Source organism: Dasypus novemcinctus, chromosome 9 (genome assembly GCF_030445035.2).
Source record: "Dasypus novemcinctus isolate mDasNov1 chromosome 9, mDasNov1.1.hap2, whole genome shotgun sequence".
NCBI classification, from domain to species: domain Eukaryota; kingdom Metazoa; phylum Chordata; class Mammalia; order Cingulata; family Dasypodidae; genus Dasypus; species Dasypus novemcinctus.
The window spans coordinates 30,090,327-30,117,407 of record NC_080681.1 but is presented as its reverse complement, the minus strand read 5'-3'; the positions used below and the strand labels follow the sequence as shown (position 1 = coordinate 30,117,407).

The following is a 27,081-nucleotide window of genomic DNA, read 5'->3' as shown; positions in this document are numbered from 1 at the left end:
ACAAATTCCAAAGTAGGACCCACTGGCAAGACTGTAATCCAGAGCCATCTGCCATGATTGTAGGACCTGGGTTTCTCTGTAGCACCACTATCTGGAGTTGTATCTATTTTGGCTGTCTCTGAGATCCTGCTGAGATGTGCATAAACACGACCCTTCTGATGACCTCCCAACTCATTTTGAAGTCTTTTAGCCTATAAACTCATTTGTCTTTACCATTTCTCCCTTTTATTCAATGTCTTTTTCTAGTTGCATCACCAGCTGGTGTCCAGCAGTAATTGTTTGGTGCCAGGGAGGCTCATCCCTGGGAGTCATGTTTCACACTGAAGGTAATTTATATGCTGAGTTTGGCTTAGAAAGTGGCCACATTTGAGCAACATGGAGGTTCTCAGGATGTAACTCTTAGGTACCCTGCAGCTCTAGGCCTAGTTGAAATTTTAAGCACACAGGCTCATAAGCATAACCATCAGCATCAAGGGCCCATCATAGGACCATCCTTCTTCTCTGGTCTTTGACCTTGTACTTGGGGGATTGTTGCTGCTCCATTGGGGAGTGCAACAGAGTTTCCTGGAATGGGAACTCAGCACTCCCTCAATTGTCATGTGATACTCTACCCTCTATGTCAATACCCAAAGAACATCTGAAGATGTCTATATACCCTGCATGCATGTCATGGAAAATTCCCTCCTATGCATGCACCCCCCATCAATGACACTCCTCCCCTACCATACTTGAACCCCTCTGTGATCCAAAACTTCTTAAAAAATGAAGTCTAATATAGTGCCAAATTCTATAAATAGGATAATAAAATAGTAATGATAGGTTTAAAGATTAGAAATAGAATACATATAATTTAGAAAAACTGAAATAAAGTAAAAATATAAATTGGGGCATTAAAAAATGAAAAATATCATAAAACTTTTTTTTTTTCACATTTTGCCTTTCATCATTGTAATAGGTGTTGCCTTGTATGTACAGTGCCAAGGCAATCTCTTCCATTTCTTCCTCAGTGTCTACAACTTCTTCTTTTTTTTTTTATTATGTCTTCAAAAAAGTTTTAGCTCATAGTAAAGTCACAAATAGAACATAGGGAACTTCCATATACTTAACATCAAACCCTTTTCCCCCTTCCCCAGCAATGATCTTTTTACTGTGTGTTACATTTGATGCAACTGATGTACATATGTTGAAACATAGCTACTAACCATGGTTCCATTATGGTTTACATTGTGGTTTACATTTTAGACTGTACACTTTTATACATTTTTAGTTACATTATGATTTATATTATGGTTTGCATTTTAGAATATACATCTTTATAAATTTTGTGATATTTAAAGTGGCCTGTATCCATCATTGCAGGATAATGCAGAATACTTCCTTTGCCTCCAGTTACCCACTGTTCCAACTATTCTATTCCTCTCTCCCTCTCCCCCCAGGGTCCACAGTGACAACCAATCAGGCAGGATTTTTATGCTTGCAGACTTGAGGCAGAACTTCTTCTTCTAGGGGAAACTTCAGATTTTGCTCTTAAAGTCTTCAACTGATTGGAATGAGGCCCACCACATTTTCTGTGGTAATCACTTTGACTTAATGTCAACTCTTTCTAGATGTTAGCCACCTCTAGAAAATACCTAGATTATTGTTTGTGTAAATAACTGGACACTATAGCTTAATTGAGTTAAGATGGTTAAAAGAATAACCATCACAGCCATCATGAGGATTTGGAAATAACCAATTCATCTATTTCTTCATCCATTCAAAAAAAGAATTTTTAGCTCTTATGTGACCTATGTGCTAGGTATTTGGAATCATATGTTGAATAAAGTAGATATGTCTTCCTACCTTCACAGGACCTAACTGTCTATTCAAGCATGTAATAAAAAAGAGTTTCAATATAGCATATAAAGTTCTATGACAGAGAATCCATAAAAACACATGATTGCTATGCAAATATGCAGCTGAGGCACTTGATCAGAGTTTGTTGGTGGGGATGGTCAGGTTGGGGGAGATAAGGAAAACTCCAGAAGAAACTTAATCTAAGACTTAAAGAATTACTAGGAGTTAGGGAAGAGAAGATGCAGGTATGGTATTCCAAGCATAGTGAAGAATGTGGGTGAAGAGCTTGAAGGAAGAAAGAACATGCCTTGTCTGAAAACATGAAAGAACGTCAGCGTGGCTAAAGAATAAAAGGCTTGAAACCATGTTAAGGAGTTGGGCTACATCCTTAAGGGAGTGGAAAGAAACATTTAGAGCATGTAGTAAGATTGCTGGATATAAAATAAGTATGATGCGACCAGTAGATTTCCTATATCTTAGCAATAATCAACTGGGGAGAAGCAGACTTGGCCCAATGGATAGGGCATCTGCCTACCAAATAGGAGGTCCTGGGTTCCAACTCCGGGCCTCCTTGACCTGTGTAGAGCTGGCCCATGTGCAGTGCTGATGCGCACAAGGAGTGCCCTGCCACGCAGGGGTGTCTCCAGTGTAGGGGAGCCCCACGTGCAAGGAGTGTGCCCCATAAGGAGAGCCGCCCAGTGTGAAAGAAAGTGCAGCCTGCCTAAGAATGGCTCTGCACACATGAAGAACTGACACAAGATGATGTAACAAAAAGAAACACAGATTCCCAGTGCTGCTGATAAGGATAGAAGCAGTCACAGAAGAGCACACAGCGAATGGACACAGAGAGCAGAAAATGGGGGGCGGGGGTGAAGGGGAGAGAAATAAATTAAAAAAAAATCTTTTAAAAAAATGTAATTGGGGAAAAAGTGCCAACAACAATAATGACAGTAAGAAGGCACACACATGGGGCGCTATGGCTGGCACCAAAATCCTCTACCCTGCAGCACTCTGCAGAACCCAAGTCTAGTGCAGTGACCTTTTCAATAACCTACGTAGTTTCTAGAAACTTCATCATGTAGTTCATAACTCTATTGAAATGTCTTCTCTCTCCCCTTGGATTTCTGAGTCCTCCCCATCCTCCCTCCAGTACAGAAGGGAAACAGGCATTTAGCCCTCCCTGCCTGGAGGCAGCCTGGTGATGTGCAGAGCAATTTCATAATTTCTGAGTGGGGTTCCTGGAGCTCGGGTCTTCAGACTTCAACTTATGGGAATGGCAGTGGCCACCAGAGACTGGGCCTTTTTTTCCTGAGGCCCCTGTCCATAATTTTGCTGGCTTCATTTCTAGCTTATTCTTCTTCTACTTTTCCTAAATCTTGCTTTTTAAAGTTCTCCCCACCCAAAGGCTCATTTGCTACCCAATGCTTCTGGATCGTGTCATATTGCACGTACTATATCAGATAACATATTGACATTTTTAAATGCATTTTTATAATTCTATGGACGTGCCCATAAGTTCCCTGGTATGCTGCTCATAATGAACACATTTCCATCAGTAAAAGCAAGGTGTGTGGACAGCCCAGATGTTAGCTAGTTGAAGAAACTCTCTAAACCTTAGTTAAATGACTTAACATGCTGCATCAGAATTACCATAAGGCCTTAGGGAAAGACATTTATCAGGCTATGTTTAATTTTCTAAGGCAATAGCTTCAAGAAAAAACCCAGGGAGGATTTATTTACTTAATACCTCCTATGGTGATATTTTTATTTTGCATTAAATGTTTGAACACTGTATAAATTCAGTGCTTCCACATTTTATCATAGTTTAGGTATTTTAAAATATCACTTGCTATCAGCATAAGTGTGAAACTTGTTTACTGAATTTCTTCCTGAACCGAGTCCAGGCATTCTTTAACTTAGAACAAGTCTCACATACGAAATGAAGATAAAATGTCAACATCCAGAGCAGGGCAAGTGGATATTGTCTTGAGCCCTGCTGAAGCAGAGGAAAGAACATTGGGTTTGGAGTAAGAAAAACTGGGTTTGCAACCAAACTTTTCTAATTACTAGCAGTGGGACCTTGGCTAAACCTGAACCTCACTTTTTTTTCATACAAAACCAGGACAATGGATCCTACCCTACTTCCTCTTATTAATTTATGAATTCACTCGCTCGTAAAACAAAGATTTCCTGAGCACCTACTATGAAGTAGGCATTCTGGTAGGTAAACAAACACAGTCTCTGCCCTCCGAGGTTATTTTGAAAGCCACATGAGGTAATCATGGCAGTGCTAGTATTTGTAAAGTGCCTACTCTCTGCTTTGCACCTTACTTACATTAGCACAGTCAGTCCTCGCATAGACATGTTTCAGGTAGTTCCTTACCTCCAGTGTGCGCGTGCTGGAACTGAAGCACAATCAAGAGACTTGTCTAAAGTGAGGGAACTTTTAAGGAATCTTACTGTGACTTGAACCAGGATGGATCTGATTCAAAAGACAGATTTTCCCATGAAACCTGTCCAAATGAAAGTGCTTTACAAACAGAAAGTACTATATAAAAGTAGATATTATTTACTATTATTGCTGTACCTACCCGTTTGCAATGCTCTCGAAACCAGACCAGAAACAAAAACAAAACAGGGGCCGGGGCTTAGTCACACTACTGCTGGCATTCTCATTAGAATGCTTTGATTTCTGGTCTTTGCAGTTAGAAATGCCCATTTTCTTTTTTCCCTGTGGGCACACATTGCTGCTGTTCTCCTACCTGTAGATTGTGATGTGACTCTAGACAAGCTCACTATTTTAGAAAAAACAACCACCACAACAATGAAATGAAATGATTTCTTTGGAGAATCACTGTGTCAAGGAGGTTGCGTACCTCCTTGATGATGAAAATGCCAATTTCTCATAAAAAGGCAAAACCTTCTTTTCGAAAGGTTGAATATAATGTTACTTAACTAATTTGAAATGGTTACATTTAGGTCACTGAAAAAGTCCAAATATAAGAACAGTCTCTTCTATCTGTAGCATTTTCATTTGATTCAGGAATGGATAAATTTTAATTCATTTTAACCTCTTGCCTTTTGATATTTGGCTCTTCTGACAGGAAGCAAATGTGCCCACTGTGAGGGCTGTCTTGGTACCATAGCCTGCCTTGGCCAGGGATGCGTTTACATCATATCCTTGAAAGCTGAAGAAGGTCCTATGTTTTTTACACAAAGTGCATACGCTATTTCAATAGATTTGCTGAAAGTTTTTATTGAAATGTAACTTACATCGAAATTGCCAAGGTTGTAACTGTATTTTTACAAAACAGAACATTGCCAGAAGCTTCCATCACACTTTCTTTCAGGTGTTACCATCCCCAAAGGTGATCTTCCTATAAATGCAAAGGGTGTCCTAGATTATGTACTTTTTTGTGTGTCTGGCTTCTTTTGCTCAACATTATATTGTGAGATTCATCCATGTTATTCCATTCAGCAGAAGTATGTTGCTGTGTAATATTCCATTGTATGACTATATCATGATTTATTTCTTATTTCACTTGGTGTAGACATTTGGGTTGTTTCTAATTATAGCTATTAAAATTAATGCTGCTCTGAATATTTGTGTATATATCCTTTGGTGTGTATATGTATGCATTTCTCTTGGCTATATACCTAGAGGTGAAACTGCTGAGTTTTAGGGTATTAATCTTTTATGCCTTAGTAGATACTATTAGCTTTCCAAAGTGGTTGCACCAATGTAAAATGCCACAAACAATAAATGAACATGACTGTTGTTCCCCATTGTCACCAGACTTTTAAAATCAGCCATTCTGGTGGAGTATAGTATTATATCTTTGTGATTTAGTTTACAGTTAGATGACTATTGGGGCTGAACAAATTTTCATGTTTTTATTGGCTTTTTGTCTTCTTGTGATAACTGTTGTGGTAGGCAGAAAAATGACCCTCTAAGGATGTCTTTAGCCTAATCCCTAGGAACTGTGACTAATATAGGTTACAGGGCAAAGGGGAATTATGGTTGCAGCAGCCATTAGGGCTGCTTCCCAGCTGAACTGAGGACAGGGAGATTATGCAGGGCCATGTGGGTGAGCCCAGTATAATTACAAGTGTCCTTAAGAGTGGAAGAGGGAATCAAAAGAGAGAACCAGAGAGATGACAAAATGAGAAGGACCCAGACCAACCTTGCTGGCTTTGAAGATGGAGTAATGGAGCCACGAGCAAGATATTAAATATGCACATTGTCTGTAGAATTGGGGAAACACGAGGAGGCAGATTCTCCCTTATAGCTTCCAGAAGAAATGCAGCATTGCTGACACTTTGATTTTAGCCCAGTGAGATCCAGATTAGACTTCTGAGCTATAGAACTATAAGATAATAAATGTGTGCTGTTTTTCAGCCACTAAGACTGTGAAATCTTGTTATAGTAGCCATAGGAAGCTAATGCTTGCATCTTCAAATCTGGCCCGTATTTCTATTGGGTTTGTCTTTTTGATTTGAAGTGCATCTTGATAGATTTGGGGTGTAAGTGCATCATGGGGGTTAGTTTAGTATTTTAGTATTTTACATTTATGTTCTTGATTGAGATTCACATAATTTTCCTTTCTTGCAATTATCCTTGTAAGGCTCAGGTACAGATTTTGCTGGCTAAATTAAAGTCAAACAAACAATTTTGGAATGTGTTCCCTCTTTTTTCCATTCTCTCATAGTGTAGGTTTAAGAATGGTGTTCCATGTTTCTTAAATCTTGGTGGAATTTCCCAGTGAAGCCCTATAGCTCTGGCATTTTCTTTGTAGTAAGATATTTACTTAAAGGATCTAAATTTCTTTAACAGATATAGGATTATTTAGATTTTCTCCTTTTTTCTTGTGTTAGCTTTGATAGGCTATTATTTTTCAAGGAAACATTCTTCCAAATTTTCATATTGATTAGAATAAAGTAGTTCATGATATCTTCCTTTTTAAATGTTTGTAGGATCTGTAGACATCTGTTTTCATTCTTGAAGTTGGTCATGTTTGTCTTTTCTCTTTTTATCTTGGTGAGTCTTGCTAGGGGTTTATTGATTTTAATTTTTTTCAGAGGACAAATTTTTGACTTTGTTGATTTTCTCTATTATATGTCTACTTTCTGTTTCATTAATTTCTGCTCTCATCCTTCTTATTTCCTTCCTTCCTTTGTGTTTAACTTGCTGTTTCTTTGAAACAGGTACATAAATCATTCACTCTTTTAGCCTTTATTCCCTAATATCTACGCATTTTTAAGGTTAAGTGTATTCCTCCAAGAATCTCTCTGATTTCAGTCCTTTGACTATGTGCTTTATAGTCAACCATATTGCCAATTTGGGTGTTATTTTGCTTTAGGAAAATGTACATTCTGTTGTTATTGTGAACAGTGTTCTGTATGTGTCATTTAGGTTTAGTTTGTTAATCATGTTATTCACATCTTCTATATCTCTATAACATTTCAATATCCAAGTTTTCAATATGATGCTGAAAGAGGATTGTTATAATGTCTTACTCTGACCATGGGTTTATCTTTTAGCTTTGTCAGTTTTTGTTTAGAATTTCAGGATTGTGTTATTAAGTACATATAATTTCAGAATTATTTTCTTTTCCTCAGGAATTGAGCAATTTATCATTACAAATTGTCTCTTTTATATAATGCTTTTTGCCTGAAAATCTACTTTGTGTGATATTTGTTTCACTAGGCTAATTTTCTTTGTTAGTGCTTGCATGGTATATTGGACACCCCTTGTGCACTCTCACATTCTCTTGGTCTTACCTCTGATTCCAGCAATAATTATACAGAAATAAAATAGATTTTTTTTTCCTAGTATAAAGATGTGAATCTGTATGTGAATTGGTCTCATATGCCTGGAAAACATTATAACAGAGTAATCAACGCCAGTATACATACTAGTGAAGTTACTGAACTGAAGTTTAAAAAACAACTAAAAGGGCATCAAAACCAGAAAGGGGAAAATACCAGGTTGGTATTAGATTCCTCCCTGTACACTCAATGCTAGAAAACAGTGTTTGTTGCATTCTTGGGAGATGTGTGCTCCAATCATTTTCACATAAGCAAGTTGTTCTTGAAGCATGACGAACATTTTTGTGTGCAAATCTTTAGGGATACAATTTATACAACTAACCAAATTTAACGGGAAAATATAATTCAGCCGACCAAAGGTAAAATAAATTGAAAAGTTTTGAAATGAAGAAAATATAATTAAAATGTACTAATGATGAGTATTTAATCCATTTAAATATAGAACTAAATTTTGAACCCTGTTTGAATTAACGCAATGCCAATATTATAAATCTTAACAATATAAAAATAAAATAAAGTGATATCAGAAGGAAGAGGAAGCCTAAGTGTGCCAAGTTTATTCTCTTTTATAGCAGGGAATCTAGAGATTCCACCTAAAATTGAAACATGTAGTTTAAAATATAACTCTAACATCCCAACATTTTTTATAATGCTTTTTATCAACTTTTGAGAGATTAAAAAAAATTCATGGTAAAGAAACATGTGATACTGAAAAACTTATACTTCATTTTTACTTCTTATTCAGCTAATTTAAGTACAATAAAAAATTGCCATTATATAAATGAGGAAAGAGAAACCTTAAACAGTGGGCTTGATTTTTAACTATGGCTATTGAGGGACGGTAGGTTTTTGGTGATTTTTTTTTTACTATTTATTTTGTTCTTTTCATTATTGCTTCACTTTCATTTTCCTTATAATAAGCATGCAGTTGTTTCAGGAATCTATAAAGCCATTGCTTAAAAAATATTACAGAGAGACAGTGATAGGGCTATCTTTAGCTAGATGAAGTTTTTTCACCTTTTCCTGAATTACTTTTAGAAAGAAACTTTCTATTTTAGCTTAAAAGAAGCTACCGATTGAATTATTCTTTGTCATGGTGAGCCTAATGTGATCAATTTTTATTTGGATATCACTAATAAAGAATGAATTCTTTTCCTCTGTGTCTCCAGGCATTCAGTATCACTCAGGATAACCTTTCATATCCCAGCCTTCCCTGTTTTAAGTCAGGTCTGTCATCTCTTCTTCTTAGATCTATGAACAGACAGTGTCACCCAAAAGGACCCTCTCTGAGGAACGGAATGGTGGTGGGGTGCTACTGGTTTGAAAGCTTGTCAGATTGACAGTTATTCTGCCTTGTGCTACAATAGAGTCAAGCAATTAAAAGGCAGAGCTACTTATTTTGTGAGAGAAGATGGGGAAGACAGGAAAAATCAGTTCACAATTATTGAGCTCCTGATGTTTGCCAAGCATGGTCCCAGTAACCTTCTGAATTAGGTGTTACTAATCCCATCATGCACATGGTTAGGTGACTTGCCTATAGTTGTGTGACTAGCTGGGAAAACGTCCAGTGCTGAAGCTTGTTCTCCACTGTGCCCATCGCTGTTGGTTTCTGTTGCTGCCGTGGGAGCTTTTTTCTATTTTATTTATTGTTTAATTTACAATTTGTTTTCTGTAGTTAAAAATAAACTTTAAGTTTTACCTTCAATACAGAGAGTAAAATTTTGTTCCTAATTGTTTTCACTTTGAGAATGACTACAAAGATAATAGAAGGAGGGAATCTAGCCAGAATCAAAGCTCAACCATAAAACCAGATCAAATCCACAAAGAGTTAATTACTCTAGTTCTAATTGAGTGTAGAGTTCTTAAAAGAAAAAAAAAAAAAAAAAAAGGCCTGGTTACCCTGGCAAGAAGCCTGTAAAAAAGGGATGATCTGTCACAGACTCACAGAATACAGTAATTAAGGTCTGAAACGCTTCCCAAAGAACAGGCAGAGTTCACTCAGAGTTAACTGTTTAAACAGCATCCCTTGTGAAATGGCATTGCCACCTCATGTGTGTTTTTAGATTGAATATATTTAATTCCCTACTGTTTGCTCCTAAGTAAGAATTAGAGCCTCCATTAGGAATTGCAAATGGTATCCATTCTGGACTCTCAGCCTGGAATATAAGAAGAGGGAAGTACTAATGTAGTGTGTGTATGTTATATATGCAACCTCCAAAGCCTGGTCACGGGGCTAATGTTTGCAGCAGGCAGGGATAATGAACAATTAATGAATCCACATCTTGTTTACATGCCTAATTTTGAGACTAATCATTTATATGCTCTGGGTAGGATGTTATGCTTTCACAAAAGCATTAAAATTCACAAGGAAATGAACATGTGTAGAGTGTTCCAAAAGTATGTTTAAATTTCGTATGTTTCACTTCACAGCAGAGATCCAGTCAGCCAACACATTCATGTAGTGACACCTGTAACTCACACATGATGGTTTAATTTAGTAACGGATGGTTTCCCTTTATAATAAAACAATCACCTCAATTCAACTTCGTGTATTGATTCATTGTTCCTTCTTGCTGTCACTGTTAATCAGTATTTAGGCTTGAGCCAGGACATCCACTCTGCTTAAAAAGCATAGGAAATTAATTTTAAAAAATTGAAATTGTCACTTCCTTCTTACCATGGTTGTAAGGATTGCAATTTCTCGACTCACTGGGAATTTGTTTTTATATGTATGTCACATAGTTATTCATTGCTTATATATCAAGGAAAAAATTTGGTAAATCATATTTAGATCTAATTTGGATTTTGAATAGGAAATGTTATTTGCTTTTTAAAAGCTACCTGATAATAATAATAACTAATATATGTTGAGATATTATTTTTGGTAAGTTACTCTATTAAGACCATTGGTGGATTGTTTCTTTTAATCTTTTCGACAGCACTGTGAGGAGTATAACTTACCCCTCTTTTACACATAGGGGATCTGGGATTAGTTAAAAATAACTTACCCAAGGTCACATAGTTAAGTAAGTAATGGAGCAGGGTTTCACAGCCAGATAGTTTAACTACAAAAACCAATTCTTGATTGCCATACCATATATGTCCTTTTTAGAGATACAGATGGCAGATATTCTTAGTCTGTGCCAGCAGACTGTCTAATGATTTGAAAGGAATAGGGACCCATTTAACATGTCCTAATAGTGGCAAATTAACTGCGAGGATATGTGTCATGTCTCTACTAGCAAACTTCTAGATCATTTAGATGAGTGAAATGAGAGAAGGACAGTTTGGGTTTTCATGTTCCTCTTCTAATCTTCTAGTTTCTGGCTATTGCAGTGTCATATAAAAGCCAAGAGTAAAGGAAAAAGCCAGCCATTCAGGAGCTAAAGGGACACCATCGTTCTCTATCTTATTCCTTCCTGGTTCTGCTGCTCATTTTAAAAATTTATTTTTAAATTTCATCACATAACCATGGCTTTACTGTGTCACTAACTCATGCAATCCACTTTTTATTCCAACGTTTCCTTCTCTGGAGAAATTGTGATATTCAGTGGACTGAGACCATGGGCCATTTATACTATGACCCAGGACTCGTTGGAGAAACTCTGGCCTCTGGCACAATATATTCATAGTCAAAAGAGTTTAGTTTCCTATGATCTCAGTGGTATTTAACAATAAATCCTGAACTACTTGTTTAGCAAAAGCAGGGGGAAAATGGATGTCAAGTTCATTAATCACAGATGAAAAAAATTCTTTAGGTTGGAATGTCAACCAGGCATTAGCTGTGCTTTGCACTGAAAAATCTATTCAAATGACCTCCTGATTAGGTCAGCTTGTCCTTCTGCCCTGAGACATTTTAAAAACAGAAACTGGCAGTGAGAGCTATAATCTTTATGATACTTTAGGCTATGTGTAGTTGATATTTGGTCATAGGGATAACCATAAGCAACTCCTGTGTAGCGTTTGCTCATAGCTGTCAGCTTGACCAAATCATATCCGAAATCAATATAAAACTGGATCTTCTGTAAAGTAAATATGTTCATTAGGTGGGAAGTGTTTCAGGGTAATTTGAAAAAGACTGAAAACACCCACTTGCAAGTGACGGATTTATTTAAGATCGATTTTGGGAAAAGTAAAGGTAACAAAAACAGTGTTTATTCCCTATATCCTAGATAAAAGGATGCACTAAAAAAATCTGAATTGTACCTATCAAAGGTAATATGGTAGAGAATGTGATGTTAGCATTTTGAGACTGTATTAGAAATGGTGGGATATTAACTGCTAGCCATTTGAAAGTTGCAAATGCCCATTTATGAATTTCTGGTGTAAATGCACAGCCGCACAATCAAGTACTTTACAACCTGTGAATCACTAAAGACTTGGGGGGCATCATCTTGTCCCTGGCAGATGCTATCCACATTCCTCAACTCTCCCGGTAGCTTTCAGAAACAGGGGCTGCTTCTGGAGAGGAGAATAAAGACTCCAAGAGGCTTAAATTAGAATGGCTTTGAAATGAAATGCATTTTAAAAATGTGCTTTAGTACTGCTGTAAAATGATGCTATTGTTGTGTTTGTCATACTTCTGTTAAAAATGAGGCCATTTATACAGCAATAGAGACATTGAGTGGGGAAGGAGAATTGGGAGATGTTGGAATGTTTGATGATAGTCTCTTCCTTCCTGGGCATTGGGAAATTTCTGCAGTTGTCATTCACATTAGCAGAATGTAGAACATTAGCCGAACAATGCCTGGAGGCCCTCATGGGAGGAACCAGTCTACACTGCCCATAGTGTTAACCTCTTGAGTACCACCTTGCTAGAGAGTTTAATGTATATGGGAAGGTGGTAGAAGGGTTATGTGAAACCATTAAGTGGGAAATATAATTCTACAAAACATATATAAGCAAATCTGAAGGGCAAGAATGATAATATCTGGGGACAGCTTTTCTTGCCTAACAATTCTAGGACATTCCAGAGGGACATCTTTTTCACATCCTGCTTTGTATATTCCAGTGTGAGTATGGATACTCCAGATGCTGCATACCTTTCCTGCCTCTGTCTCTCATCTCCTCTTCCTCTGTGTTGACTCTTGGAAGAAACCTTGGAGGGACTGAGAACTTGAAAGAAATTCCTCTTTCACAGCCAAGCTTCTCTGATTTGTACATCCAATAAATATAGTTTAATTTCTTTATATCTTAAGAATCATTTCTTTCAGAACTCTTTTTTTTTTTTTAATCCATAGGTTTTATTCTATATCTGTCCTGAAGCTCTAAGTTTGAAGATAAATATAATATTTTTGAGTTTACTTTGGGGGACTTCTAATTTAGTTTATTTATTAAAAAACAATTACTGGGCATTCCAATAAATCAGGAATTTTCCTTGGAGTACAGAGCAAACAAAATACAGTCTCCGCCTTCCAATGCCTTATACTTCAGGGTCACAATTAGCCTATTTGTTTGCAAAGCATAACATAGAGCTCCTCCTTCTCCAAAACAGCAGACAAAATACAGAACAGCATACCCTCCACCCTAAGGAATAACTAGAATTATTTTAAAAATACAAATTTGATTAGAAATTGAGAACAGAAAGTTCTTTCTGTAAAAAGGAGTTCATATAAAACAAAATATTATTCAGTTTATCTTAGCAGAAATTTCTTATTTAAAGAATGTCCAGCCTCCTAACCTTATATATTTTCTCTGTTCCTTCTTTAATATCCAAGCTAATTGCTCAGTTCATAGATATATTCATTTATGCATCGAATTTTATTGAATTTTTACCGTGTGCTCCAAATCAAGAACCTCACAGTCTAATGGAATAGATAGATATAAATAGAATATGATAAGACCTAATAAGTTTCTATCAGAGAAGTGTGAAGAAAGTGGTATAGAAGGAAAAAAAAGAGGAAACCTAGCATAGCTTGGCAAGAAAGTGAGTGAAGTATTTCAGAGGAGATGAAATTTGTTCTGAGCCTTGAAAGGGAAGAATTTTCCAAGGAGCAAGGGGGAAAGGTGAAGTATCCGAAGCAGTGAAAAAGAGTTTTTTTAATACCCCCCCACCCCTGTTGTCTGCTCTCTGTGTCCATTTGCTGTGCGTTCTTCTGTGTCTGCTTGTCTTCTCTTTAGATGGCAGCCGAAACTGATCCTGGGACCTTCCAGAATGGGAGAGAGGCGCTCAATCTCACACCACCTCAGCTCCCTGGTCTGCTGCATCTTTTATTGTCTCTCCTTTGTGTCTCTTTTTGTTGTGTCATCTTGCTGCACCAGCACTCCATGTGGGTCAGTACTCTGCGTGGGTCAGCTCTCTGCTCTGGCCAGCTCACTGTGTGGACCAGCTTGCCTTCACCAGCAGGCCCTGGGAATCGAACTCTGGACCTCCCGTATGGGAGATGGAAGCCCAATTGTTTGAGCCACATTGACTTCTGACACAGAGATTTAATGAATCCAGTAAGGCTGAGGAAATGAGATTATCCTAAAATTTCTTGAGAATCAGGCTATGATGAGAAAAATGAGGCAAACACGTAGGTAGGGATTACAAAAGGAAGAGTCTAAAGTCAGGTTAATGAATCTGGGTAAATCTTTTGGCAGAGAGATTGGTGGAACGTTTTGGGTGGGAGCATGGCATGATCACTTTGTCATTGTGAAGGATCACTTTATAAAGAGCAAGGCATTAAAATGAAATTTAAAATGGGAAGTGATGGAAAACCAGCTATGATTTCATGAAGGTAATCTAGAGAAGAGCTACCAGTGGCCTGGACAAGGAAGGGGCAGTAAGGCAGGAGGTAAGGGAATACCTTTGAGTGGTTCTGAGTAAATAAAGTCAATAGTATCTGGTGGCCAATTTGATATGTGGTGAGGGAGATGGAGGAGACGAGAACAACTCTAGGTTTATCATATTGTTCAGTTGGTAGAAAGTGGCACAAGGCAGAAATTACTATTAAAGTATCATGTGTTGGGGGCCCACTACTGAGTTTGGTTTGGGATATCTCAAGTTCCAGGTGCTTGCCACGGGCTCTAAAGATATTTAGATATTAGATATACCAGCTCCAGAAACTCTGTCACTAGATCTCAACACACAGGACCAGTCAATTGAAAGCTCTTTTGTTTCCGGATACTTTCCCATTATGCCTTCCTCAAAATCTGTATGGCTAAGAAATCCAGGTTAGTAATAGGAGGGAAGACGAGCAGAAGCATTAAGTGAGGAAGGAGTGAGATAGCTGACCATGCCCTTCTGTTCTTTCCATCTTAGTATGTTTCAGCTAAGAGACCAGAGACACCAAAGTTTCAAAATAAATTTGAAGGATTAAATTATACATAGTACTGGACATCTTAATTACTGATATGACTGTATTTTTCTACTTAAGCAACCTCTGAACTCTTTGTTACCTAAAATAAACAAAAGCATAGTTGGAATAGTCATCAGTGGCAGGGAAGAAATAATGCCTCAGAGGAAACTTCAAGGGACAGTGGTTGAACAAAGAAAGCTGCCTTATGTTTACCATCCCTTAATGAGGGGTCTGCATAGAGACAGAAGAGAAGGTCTTAGTCCAAACCTTGAGTAATACCAATATTCAAAGAGCCAATAGAAGAGACTTCAGTGGAGGAGAAATTTCTGGTGAATAACACCCTCCTTTTTATTACAGATTTCAACTTATGATAATAGTTTGTTCTCCTCACCATCTTTTCAGATGAATAACCTGAAACTTAAAGTGGGAAACATTGCTCCCAAGGTGGTATAGGTAGTGTGTGGCAGAGCTAGGATCCGAGGTCTGAGGTTACTAATGCCATAGCCACTATGCTAATTCTTCCCTAATTCTTTAGAGACTCATGTATTTAGAATTAGAAGAGAAATAGGAATAAAGAACTAAGGGCAATATTAGAACCAGTCATGTACTATTGAACTTTTCAAAGACAGTATACTAAGAATCTGATGCCAACTCAAAGTTCTGCATATAAACTTGGCATGTGATTCAAGTCGCTCTAAGTTTCCTGGGTCAAACCCTAATACCAAACTCATACTTGCTCTTTGATATTTACCACAATGTAAGCTGACATTCAATTAAAGGACTGAGGTCAGGTGGGGCTCTGTAGGAACTCTAGTGACCTGCTTGTTTCTGCAATGGCCTTACATCTGGAGCAAGGAGACCAGGCTAGTTCTTCTACCCAACTCTCACCCACATATCTTTTGTAGGCTGTCTTCACCTATTTAAAAAGAGGTTATAAAGGAAGCCCTTAGACTGATTCAAGAAGCTTGGAGTTCACTTGTCATTTTAGTTTTCATTAATAAAGGTATGTGCTGAAAATAAGGATATCCTTTTAATGGAAAGAGTCGGTGGCAAGGTGGCAGTGATTTGTAAAATGAAAAGCTCTGGCAAAACTTCAGTGGTGGGAGCTGTTGTGAAAGGGGCCATCACACCACTGGCAGCAATTTTTGTTTTCTTCTTAAAGACTTCCTTCAGGCTTGATCCAGTCTTCATTTAAGTTTTAATTTTGGAATTCTTCCTGTTAGAAATTTATTGCAGAGACGTGAAATAAAGTTGTTTCCTTTGAAAGAAGGCTGATTACTGAGGTGAGAGAGCTCAGCCACAGCCAAAAACAGAGGAAATAATTCTGTCAAACTGGCAGTAAAATTCTGTAGCATCCTGGTTTTCTTTTCTCAAATCCATTCTTTCTACTCTTATAATCCACAAATGCCACCTTATTCTAAAGAGTACCTTTGATAATGCAGCTTTCAGGGAAATTGAAATATTCTCTCTCTCTCTCTCTCTCATTCTCTTACACAACACACACACACACATACTCAAACCTGAATTAATAGTAGAGAGGCCGCTTTGCAAGGCATTTGCCCTGCATATAAACCTGACCACTAAAGGAAGACTCTGTTCTGACCTCAGCAATACTTGTTATTTGATTTCTTAAATTATTTTTTTATTTGTGATCTTAGGTTTTGTTGACCTAGAGGACCCTCTGAAAGAGCAATCAGAGAACTGATTTCAGTGTGTAGACTGGCCCATGGAGAATAAGAAATAATAGTGTAGTCTGATAGGTCAGATTATGGATTCATATTTCAAAGGCCAGAAGGGCAAATTCCATTAAGGTTGTACTTAACAATAAAATTTCTTTTAAACTAGTTTTTTTCATCTTTAGTTTGAAAATCTGTAAGATGGTCTATGATCCAGAATATTTTTTATATTAGGAAAAAAACTGGATTGTAAAAACAAATATAATGACCACTGCTAAAAATATCTTATTACACTAAGCATCCATTGATTTCAGTATGTGTGGAAATGAGGGATTGGAGGTGGACAGGTATGCCTTATGATAAGTGGGTATAAATATAATTTGCAATTGAAAATAGTCCTTTGGACAAAAAGAGTATCCTAATGTCACCAACAGAATTTCTGCTAGACTATTGATATGACAGACTGGCTTGTTCTGCACAAACTCTAGGATTAAGGTGAGAGTTGGCTTGGGGAGACTTGGCAGTAGGATGGTAGAGAACGGGGTGCCAGAACTGTTTATACCCATTTCCACTGTGGTGGTTTGAGGTTGTATGTACTCAAGATAAACAAGTTCTTAAATCTATTCCATTCTTGTGGGTGTGAACCCATTGTAAGTAGGACCTTTTGATGAGATTACTTCAATTAAAGGGTGGCCCAACCCAATCAGGATGGGTCTTGATCCTATTACTGGAGTCCCTTATAAGAGAAATGGAATTCAGATAGAGAGAAAGAAAACCTCAGAGGGGGCAAGATGTTGAACATCAATGAAACCCAGAACATGGAGGAGAAGGGAGAGACCAGGAGATGCCATGTGCTTTGCCATGTGACAAGCTTTGGACCAAGAATCGCAGGCAGCCAACCCCAGAATGCCACAATCTTTGGGAAGAAAGTATTGCCTTGATCACAACTTGATTTGGACTTTTTCCCAGCCTCAAACCATGAGTGAACAAATTCCATTTGCTTAACCCGACCCATTTCACAGTATTTGTTTGAGTAGCCTAGTAAACTAAAACATCCACTCTCACTTCCACATTCAGATTCCCACCTGAGTTGCTTTGACAACTCCAAAACTGTGTGATCTTGCACAAATAACTTGCCTGGGACTCAAGTTTTCTGTTTTTCTCAGGAACTGAGTGAAATAATTTCCAAAGCCAGGCAAGTAATAATATGAATGGTTGATGTGGGTAGTGTGCCAATGTATCAAGGTCTGTGGAAGACTAGATAGTGTTTACCACAAGTAAGCCTATTCAAATGGATTCATTTATTCATTTTAAGCTTTAGAAGTAAAATCGAACACATCCCAAGGCAAGATTTGTCCATACTTAGACTAGATATTCTAAATTATCTTCAAAATTTAACTCTATGAATTAGTTGTAGGGTTCTGATACAGTTTGTATTTTTTCTCACTCTTCCCATTCCCTAAGACTCAATGGGGATCTGGAGACCTGTCCCATCCTGCTTCACTTAAAGTCTTTATTTAGTTTCTCTGGCATTGTGGCCAATGTAATTGAATCCTTTTCTTTCATAGAACCCTCCTTGAGCTAGTAAAGTCTATCCCTACCTAAATCCATGGTACTTGGTCTGAGCACATCAGATTTGAGAATATCATGTCAAGATGCCCAGTCTAAAGAAGTCTTGGCATTTAAGAAACATATGATTACCTGCTAACTACCTTGCTCTTCGTCTTCTGGAATACTATCTTTTTTCTCTTTCCAATGGGGGAGTGGTGACCACATTCCACCCTTTGGCTTTAAAGGAGGGGTCTCCCTGTGGGATAGAGAAAGATAATCATTTGAAGGTCATTTACATATTCCAAATAGTAGTCACCCCTGAAGACCAAAGGACCAGATTACTGGTGTCTGAACTGATGGATTTTCCTGGTATAATAACGCAGTGATAATCCTGAAAGGTATACAGTAGCCTGATAGTGGCTCTCAAAGGTACATCCCCATCCTAATCCATGGTCCATGTGAACATTCCTATATTCGGGGAAAAAAACCGATTCAGATAAGAATCTTTTGATGAGGAGATTATTCCGACTTTAGAGGAGAGAGGCAGAGGGAGCTTACACACTCAGAGGAGAAGGTGGGACGAGATAGAGGCAGAGACTGAAATGATGACGCTTCAGGCCAAGAAATGCCACCAGCCAACAGAAACTGGAAGAGGCAAGGAAGGGATTCTCCCCACCAGAGCTTATGGAGGTGGCAGGGCCCTGCCGACTTCTGGCCTCTGGAGCTGTGAAAAAATAAATTTCTGTGATTTTAAGCCACCAAGTTGGTGGTAGTTCGTTACAGTGGCAGCAAGAAACTAATATGAGTATTTAATACCTGCATTTGAAAATTTTTTCTGGAATTAGATGATTACCTGCACTGTCAGCCCCTTGTCTCTATTAAAAGTTGTGAGATTATGTCACAAAACCAGGTCATCTTTTGGGATACAGTTTATAAGCAAGGCTATATTGTTGGTGTACTTTTATAACACATTCAGACCTAAAACCTGGTGTGTATCTGTGTTGGTGGTAATCGTGGTGGTGACTAAATCAGGCAAGGAATGCCTCTGCTAAGGTCCTGACTGGGGAGAGATTGCACTTCTCAGTCTTTTGTATCTTTGGACTTAGAGATGATTTAGTGACAGGCCTACTGATACACAAGTTTTCAAGGTTATAGGGGATACCCAAGAAAAAGATGTGCATATCTTAGCCTCTGGCTTGTATTTCTTAAGGGTAGAGTTGCTGCTGGCAGCTCCATGCATCTTCTTTTCTGATTTAGGCCTCCTTGGGGAGTTATCAGTGGTGAGTGACTATTATTGCCTTACTTGCTACCACCTGCCTTCCTGTCCTCTCTACTTCCTTCTAGGGTAGCTGCCCCTCATTCTGTGGTTTTCAGGAGAACTCCAGACCTCTGGCCCTGGCAGCTAGTGCTGGGTTGCCTTGTGATGTTTCTAACATTGGCATGGCTCTACCAGTTTCTGATCCCCTTCTAGTTGGCTGTAGTAAGAAAAGCTTCCATTTCCCTTGAGTGCTTGTAACTCCTTAGGCCATGGTACAGAGAGGCTTTGCTCTTCTGAGTTCTACATTCTACTCACTGGTGCTATTATTTAGACTTTTTAGAAATTTGGCACCATTTCCCTTAAGCCATGTTTGGGAGACAAATAAAGGGATTTCGTATAGTACTACATACAAATAATTCCTCCCACCAATCCTTTCCAGGGTACTTGATAGGGTGGAAAACCCCTGAATCTTTCTTTCCTCCAGTTGCTTACGGTGCTGCACAGCCTGTTTCTTTCTCTCCCTCTCCTTTTTCATCTCTTCCTTTCTTTCTTACTTCTCCCTCCTTCCCTCTTGATAACTAGTAGGTCTGTGGAGGAAAGATCAGGATAAAATAGTTGACAAGGACCGCCTTGGTTGAGGTATGGTGGTGAGAGTGAATCTAAGGATGGTACCATGTTGCCTCTAGTTTCCCTAAGGCGGGGCCTGATGAGCATTTGACTATATTGTTTGCTGCCTCTGATAAGAAATTACACTGCTTGAACAAACACTTGAGGGAACAGGCATTTGTAGGGGAGAAGGTTGGAGGTAAAGCTATTAAGTTTCTTTCTTTCCTTTTTTTTTTTTTTTTTTTAACCACAAATAACCCAGAATGGGGCCTCTTGTATAAAATGAGACTTGAAGACAAAACATAATCCCTGAGTCTTAATTTACTTGTTGCTGTGGTTTAAAGTTAACCCTAACTTTCTAGTACCCACAGCATTTTTTTCCTATATAAAACATATCTTATACCTAATGAGTTTCAGAATAATAAGGAATTTATAATATTGTAATGAAGGGCATTCTTTTCATCTTTATTTACTTAGGAGTGTAATCAGGAGCAAGTTAAAAGGTTAGATGTGGTCAAAAGAAATTTATGAAGAGTGGCTATTAAGAGATAGAACCTGTGTACACAGACTATGGTTAAATAACGGTAAGTAGGATGTGTTTATTAAAATGATGCAGGGATTTTATCCTTTCATTCTTGATGTTTCTTAGTACCTGACATTATACTGCTATGGTTTCCATGGAAACAGCACACACTCTTCCTTTCAGCTGACCTGAAGTTCAAGCCCTGCTGTTGCAATAGAAATTCTCAGAAACACCTCCACTTTTATTAAAAACAAAAATACCAAATCTATGTAAAAAGTAAAAGCAAAAAAAAAGAAAAAAAGAAAAAGAGGGTGAGAAAATCCATTGACTATATTGCAGAAAAGAAAAGAGAATGCACAATATTTTCATTAAGAGGGAATCAAGAAACAATTGATTATTCTGGAGGTTGAGAGCACCTGTCATTTTTTTCCCCCTAAATTACCTTAGAATTGATCCTCCTGAGCCTGCCTTAACCTGTGCACCTTTCATTTCTAATCCAATGTGTTCTACTATTTTTAGTTTTCTAGAAGTATCTCTTTTACTGATTTAACAACTTGAATCTCTATGACTCACAAAAGAATGTTGATTTGGTCTATAATTTGTATCTTTAATAAAGGGAGGTTAGATTTAAGGTGGGACTGCTAGAATAAGACATTTCTCATGATTAAGGACTCCCAAATTGGGTCTCCTGTCCACAGCAACCTTTTGTTTGGGTTATTAGTTAAGATGCTTTAGGTTGCAAGTAACAGAAAACTTTTTTTCCTACTGGAATATTTAAGGACGTGGATTCATTTATTTATGTCAAGGAGTATGGAAGCATGGCTTGATCATGGTTCTGGGTCTGTTTTCCTGGGATTTTCTTAAATCTGACCTCTGTGCTGACACAGTCGTCAGGTGGGGTCCTTCATGGTAACAAAATGTTTCAAGCAGTTACCCAGATCACATCAGCCCACCATACAACAGCATGGCAGAGAGAGTGATCTTTCCCAGAATGCCCTGGAAAATAGCTTCTTCAGTCCTATTGTTCTGATTGGATCAAGGAAATGCCTGTGGGTCAATAACCGTACAGGACTGTTTACCTTTGGGCCTGAGTCACATGTTCCTGGAGTCAGTCTTCTCTCAAGCACATGGGTTGCATGACAGAGGGGAGGATATCAGAATAAAATTTGGGAAAATTAGCAAACGAAGAACGGATGCATGCTGGAGAAGCAGCCACTGTCCCCTGCATAAGACTAATCTATACTAGAGAACACTCCAATGCTAGAGTCATAAGTCTCAGACCAAATTTTCATAGTTCCTGCCACCTAGTCATCTCTTTTGTATATCTGGATGTCTTCATAATTCCCAGTCATTTGAAAGATTAGATATTGGTCTGCTTGCAATCTCACTTTTCTTTTTCACAATCTAGCCTTCTTATTGAGGCTCAGCCTTATCACCTTTATTTAACACTGTAGTCTCTCCTCCTGATCACCATTTTGTTTTACTCCACTTTTTCATTCTTTCATAGCATTTAACACTGTTTAACATACTATAAAATTTAATGTTTATTGTATTTATTGTTGTTATGTATGCTTATTATGTTCATTGATGTATCCCAAGTACTTTGAAGAGTGGGCTAGCATAGGGTAGATGCTCAATAAATATTTGTCAAGCAAATGAATGAATTGAATAAATCAAGAATTGAGTCTGACCAGATACTTTGTAGTCATTTGCTAAGGCAATTCGATTGTTCTGATTTTTTAAAATTGGAGATAGTGCCCAAATTCTTATTTCTAAAATACCTTTCCCCAAGAATTTTCATGCTTGCAAATTGCTGTGTTTCTGTGAGGAGGCAGTAGCAATGCCAGCCTGACTTGGACATTCTAAAAGAAGTTTGTCTCTCAGCTGCTGAGATCCCTTTATTTGGTTGGGAATGAAAATGGTGGGTTATACGGAAGCCAGGGTTCTATCGTAAGGGCTGCAAATCTCTGCTTCAAGCAGCCCAAATCCTTCTGGGCTTGAAGGAGTTAACTGTGTCTTAGACCTTCTAAGAGTCCACTGCTGATCATTTAATGTGCCAGTGGGGGTCTGGAGCATGTGGCTTCAGCCTCATAGGACAATCTACTGTTTAATGTCGACTTCAAAGCAAGATGTTTTTCCCAGTTTACGGTAAAACCAACCTCTTTTCTCTGCAGGGGCTAAGATTCCCAGTGCTGCTTGGCATGTTGATGCTTGCTCAGGGCAAACGATGCCCTTCAGGTCAACTCTGTCTCTTGACCCTACCAAATTTATGCCAGGAGCGATAAAAAGAGTTCCATGTCAATATTCTGATTCATTTCTCCACCACTGGGGTGGGGGCCAGAGTAAAGAATTCAGAACACTCTCCTTAGAGCATCTCTTTCTGGAGCAGGTTGCCAGCTCCAGACAGAATGCTATCTAATTATTCCAAATAAACACCTTTTCTATGGAATGTCTTTGCCTTGACCCCTGAAATCCAAGGGACTTCCAGGGATGATAATTACACTAATAAAATATTTCCATTGTGTCGCATGTAGCACTCTCAGCCAGAAATGAATCTCATTGTGAAGATTCTATAAAAGGTTCTGCTTACCTGATTTCACCAACATAATCCTTGACTCTAAGGTTAGATAAGATTCACCTGGTTCAGGTAAGTATGCATAAAACTGATCAGAGGTAGGGTTGATGTTAAAACTATTTAACAACCTGTACAGCACAGGCAGCAGCTGCTCCAAATGGAGGTGGGCTGGTAAGCTAACTATATCAGCCCTGCCAGGGAGCTACACATGTGAACTGTGGTATCATATTAATAAATAATCACGTTTCAGAGTTTTTACATGTTATCTCACCATTCATTTCTCCAGATGAGAAAATTTTTCTAAGGGAAGTACAGATAATCCAAATGTAATCCAAATAATTTCTGGCGCTCCATGTAATCCAGTATATGTTCCTATTCAAATTACTTACACATACTTCTAATCTTTTCCTAGCCTCACATGGAAATGACAAAGAGGATAGTATATTCTTAATACATGGATAAAGTCTTCATCTTCTCTCCCCATTGCTTTGTTTCTTAGCATATATCCCATAGAAGGCAGCTATTACTCTACAAGTCTCTATTTCCCTCTCTTCATTTTCTTTCCAATAATCCCATGAACATTGGTTAAATGATCCTCCTTCCACTCTTGCACTGAACTCTGCCATATCTTCTATAATGACTCATCTGTCCAGGCTGTAGAATGGTTGCTGATGGACTAGGGAGCCGTATCTCCCCTGCCCCCCACTAGCCCAGACTTCCTGATTCCCTATAGAGGAAAGCACCTGGAGCTACTGAGAAAGGTTGGTTCTTCTCTCAGTCTGACAGCTTTCCTAGTGAGAATCACTTTAGGGAATTTCCATTGAATAAATTTTTCACCTCATTGCATATATAACCTAAAGTACCAGAGCCAAGACTGAACCCCAGAGTTTCTGGGCTCTGTGAAAATGGAGTTTATATCTCATTTATGCCCAATGTATAATAAAGGCTGGGAAATATTGTTGAATGAATGAATGAACCTTAGGATAAATTTAGCAAAAGAACTCAAGTAGAAAAAACAATGAGATAGTATAGCAGTTTGCTATGGTTATGAATTCCAAAAATAGATATTGGGTTATGTTTGTAATCTGGTCTGTACCTAGGCATAATTAAGTTATGATTAGGGCTTTGATTGGGCCACATCATTAGGGCATTGAGTCCCCACCCCTTGGTAAAAGGTGTGGAAAAGGACTCAAGCAGTAAAAACAATAGGATAATGTAGCAGTTTGATATGGTTATGAATTCCAAAAATAGATATTGGTTATGTTTGTAATCTGGTCTGTACCTAGGCATGATTAAGTTATTATTAGGGCTCTGATTGGGCCATGTCATTAGGGTGTTGAGTCCCCACCCCTTGGTAAAAGGCATGGCGAAGGACAGAATTGAGGGTTTTTGATGTGTGAGTTTTGATGTTGGATTTGATGCTGAAGCTGGAGCCCCAGGGAGAGAGACAGAGCCATTCACCTGATAGTCTTCAGCTGACCTTGTGGAGAGAGGTAAAGCCAAGAAAGCCTCATAGTCTACAGCTGATCTTGTGGAGAAAACAGAGGTGCTGAGCCCAGAGGAACCCAGGAAGACTGAACCCTCGCAGATGTCAGCAGCCATCTTGTTCCAAATAGACTGGTGAGGGAAGTAACTTATGCTTTATGGCCTGGTATTTGAAAGCACCTATCCCAAATAAATACCCTTTATAAAAGCCAACAGATTTCTGGTGTTTTGCATTAGCAGCCTTTTGGCTAATACAGAGTTTTTGTCCTCCCTTCTTTCCTTCATTCTTTCCTTTTTGTTCTACCAGAATGATTTGGATTGATTAGCTATATTGAGGAAATTCATTGATTGATGATTCTATTCCTTTGTTCACTTTGTGCAAACCCTTTCTAATTTACTTTAATGTTCAGTATCTGTTTTCCCCTGTCATTTTTCCCCCTCCTTTTTTCACTCTATACAGGAGAGTAATTTTCTATTATTTTGTTATTTCCAAAGGTCTCTGACTGGGTGGCAGTAAAATGACACAGCTAAGTGATACATATTTTAATGACTTAATACTATAATAATCTTTAATAGAAACAAGCAGAGAAAAGGGTATTGTTTTAAAAGACATAAAAATGGAAAGTGGATCACAGAAAAGATCTTCATGAAAAATGTGTAGCAGGGAAGGAAGCAAGAAAGGTAAGGACAAACTTGTTTACAATGGGACCAAAAAATAGATGCTATTGGTAAAAAGAAAAATAAAATTTTGAAAGTATGTGAGAGAGAAAAATAAAGATGACAAAGGGAAAGGGTGCATTGGCTTCTTAATAAGGGAAAAAGAGCAAACAGGAGATTACAAAAAAGGAAAGCAGGCTTGGCCTATCTTATGAGCCAGTCTTGGTGACAAAGACTACTAGCAAAAAGAACACTTAAGCTAATAGTAGTCAATGAGGAAAGACAGCCCAGAGGAGCCACATAGTTCAGAAAATCTAGGGTAGGAAATTCACTATAGAGCACAAAAAGAGAGAATGAAGATGGTACAGGCTGGGTTGCTAATAGTTTTTTTTTTTTCTTCTTCTTTTTAAAAATTATTATTTTTTTGTATTTTATTTTATTTTTATTTCTTAATTTTTTTTGCTAATAGCTTTTGAAACCTCATGGATGACTACTTGGTTCCTGGGAATTTGAATAGGTAAAAGCACAAACTTTTTATTTTTAAAGTGTGATGAAAGAAAATATGTTCAAAGTAGCCACAAAGAATTCACGGAGTAGGTGGGCTTCTCCCAGCACTGAGGTAAACTCTTGGTAAAACTACAAGGGCCAAATGATGATAAAAGCAAGGCCAACTTGATCATTGGTTCAAATCTGGGCTTTTCAGGGCCATGGGTCTGTTGCATACTTATTTCAATTTCTCCCTTCCATTTCTATTACTGCCAAAGTGGTTTAATCTCTAACTGTAGCAGACATTAGCAATGCATGCTAAGGTTTCCAGCACTCTTCACTTCTGCCTATCTGTGGGAAGACAGTCCTCCATTTCTGTGCTGTTAGGCTTGAGCTTGTCTGAATGGTACCACTCAAAGGCTGGTGTGTGATTCTCCATGTTCTCTCTTCCCCTGCTTCATTGATCATGGCTGGATGTGTTGAAGAGATGCCATAATATTGAAGGTTGGCATGTTGTTGCAGAGAGGCTCAGGCCTAAGTGTGACTTTGCATGAGTGAGAAATAACCTTTTGCTGTGTGGGAGTTGTTTGTTACCACAACACATCCTAACTGATCCTCACTAATGCACCGCCATACCAGTTGCAGGAATTCAGTGAGGCCATGCATGTAAAGTACTTCCTGACACATAATATATTCTCAATAAGTGTTAGCTATTATTATCATAATTTACTAATATTATGTTTTTGCCTGAACTGCTCTCTTTTTCTCTTTTATCTGAAAATTTGTTCTGTCTTAAATAAAATCTGTTGTGGGTGCTTTACAACCCACATCATATTTATTCTTAGAACAAATGAGTAATGTTGTTATTAATATGATACTACTACTCCTAATAATAATGTTTGCTATCATTATTTTCCTATTTTCTAGATGAGAAAGCAGGAGATTAGAGAAGTTATATAACTTGCCCAAGGACACACAGCTGGTAAGTGGCTAACATAGGATTTGATCCCAAGTTGGTCAGACTCCACGTATCCAGTCCTAACCATGATGTTACACCATATTCCATTTCCAGAATACCTCACAGATTGAAGAGATTCAACATAGCAAGATATTTAACTAAAAATGGTATCAGAATAAAGAGCCTTCTTGGAACCAGAAACTGCATTCCATCAGCTGGGAGAGAAGCTAACATTGACCATGTTGCCAGGACAGGATTATAAAGTCGTCTTTGCCAATAAAGTGTCACTTTTCAATATGACTACTGCAAACTCAATCTCCTCCTGCACCCTCCCTCCCCTACCATCAATTGCTCCCCTGCA

At 38.1% G+C, this 27,081-nt stretch overlaps 1 long non-coding RNA gene across 1 annotated transcript; it reads left to right on the top strand.

Annotated features, from left to right (window-relative positions):
• The first annotated feature begins 244 nt into the window (after positions 1-244).
• Positions 245-27,081, top strand: LOC131279899 (uncharacterized). Its single transcript, XR_009187396.1, has 3 exons — positions 245-326; positions 26,690-26,744; positions 26,835-27,081. It is a non-coding gene; the product is annotated as an uncharacterized lncRNA (long non-coding RNA).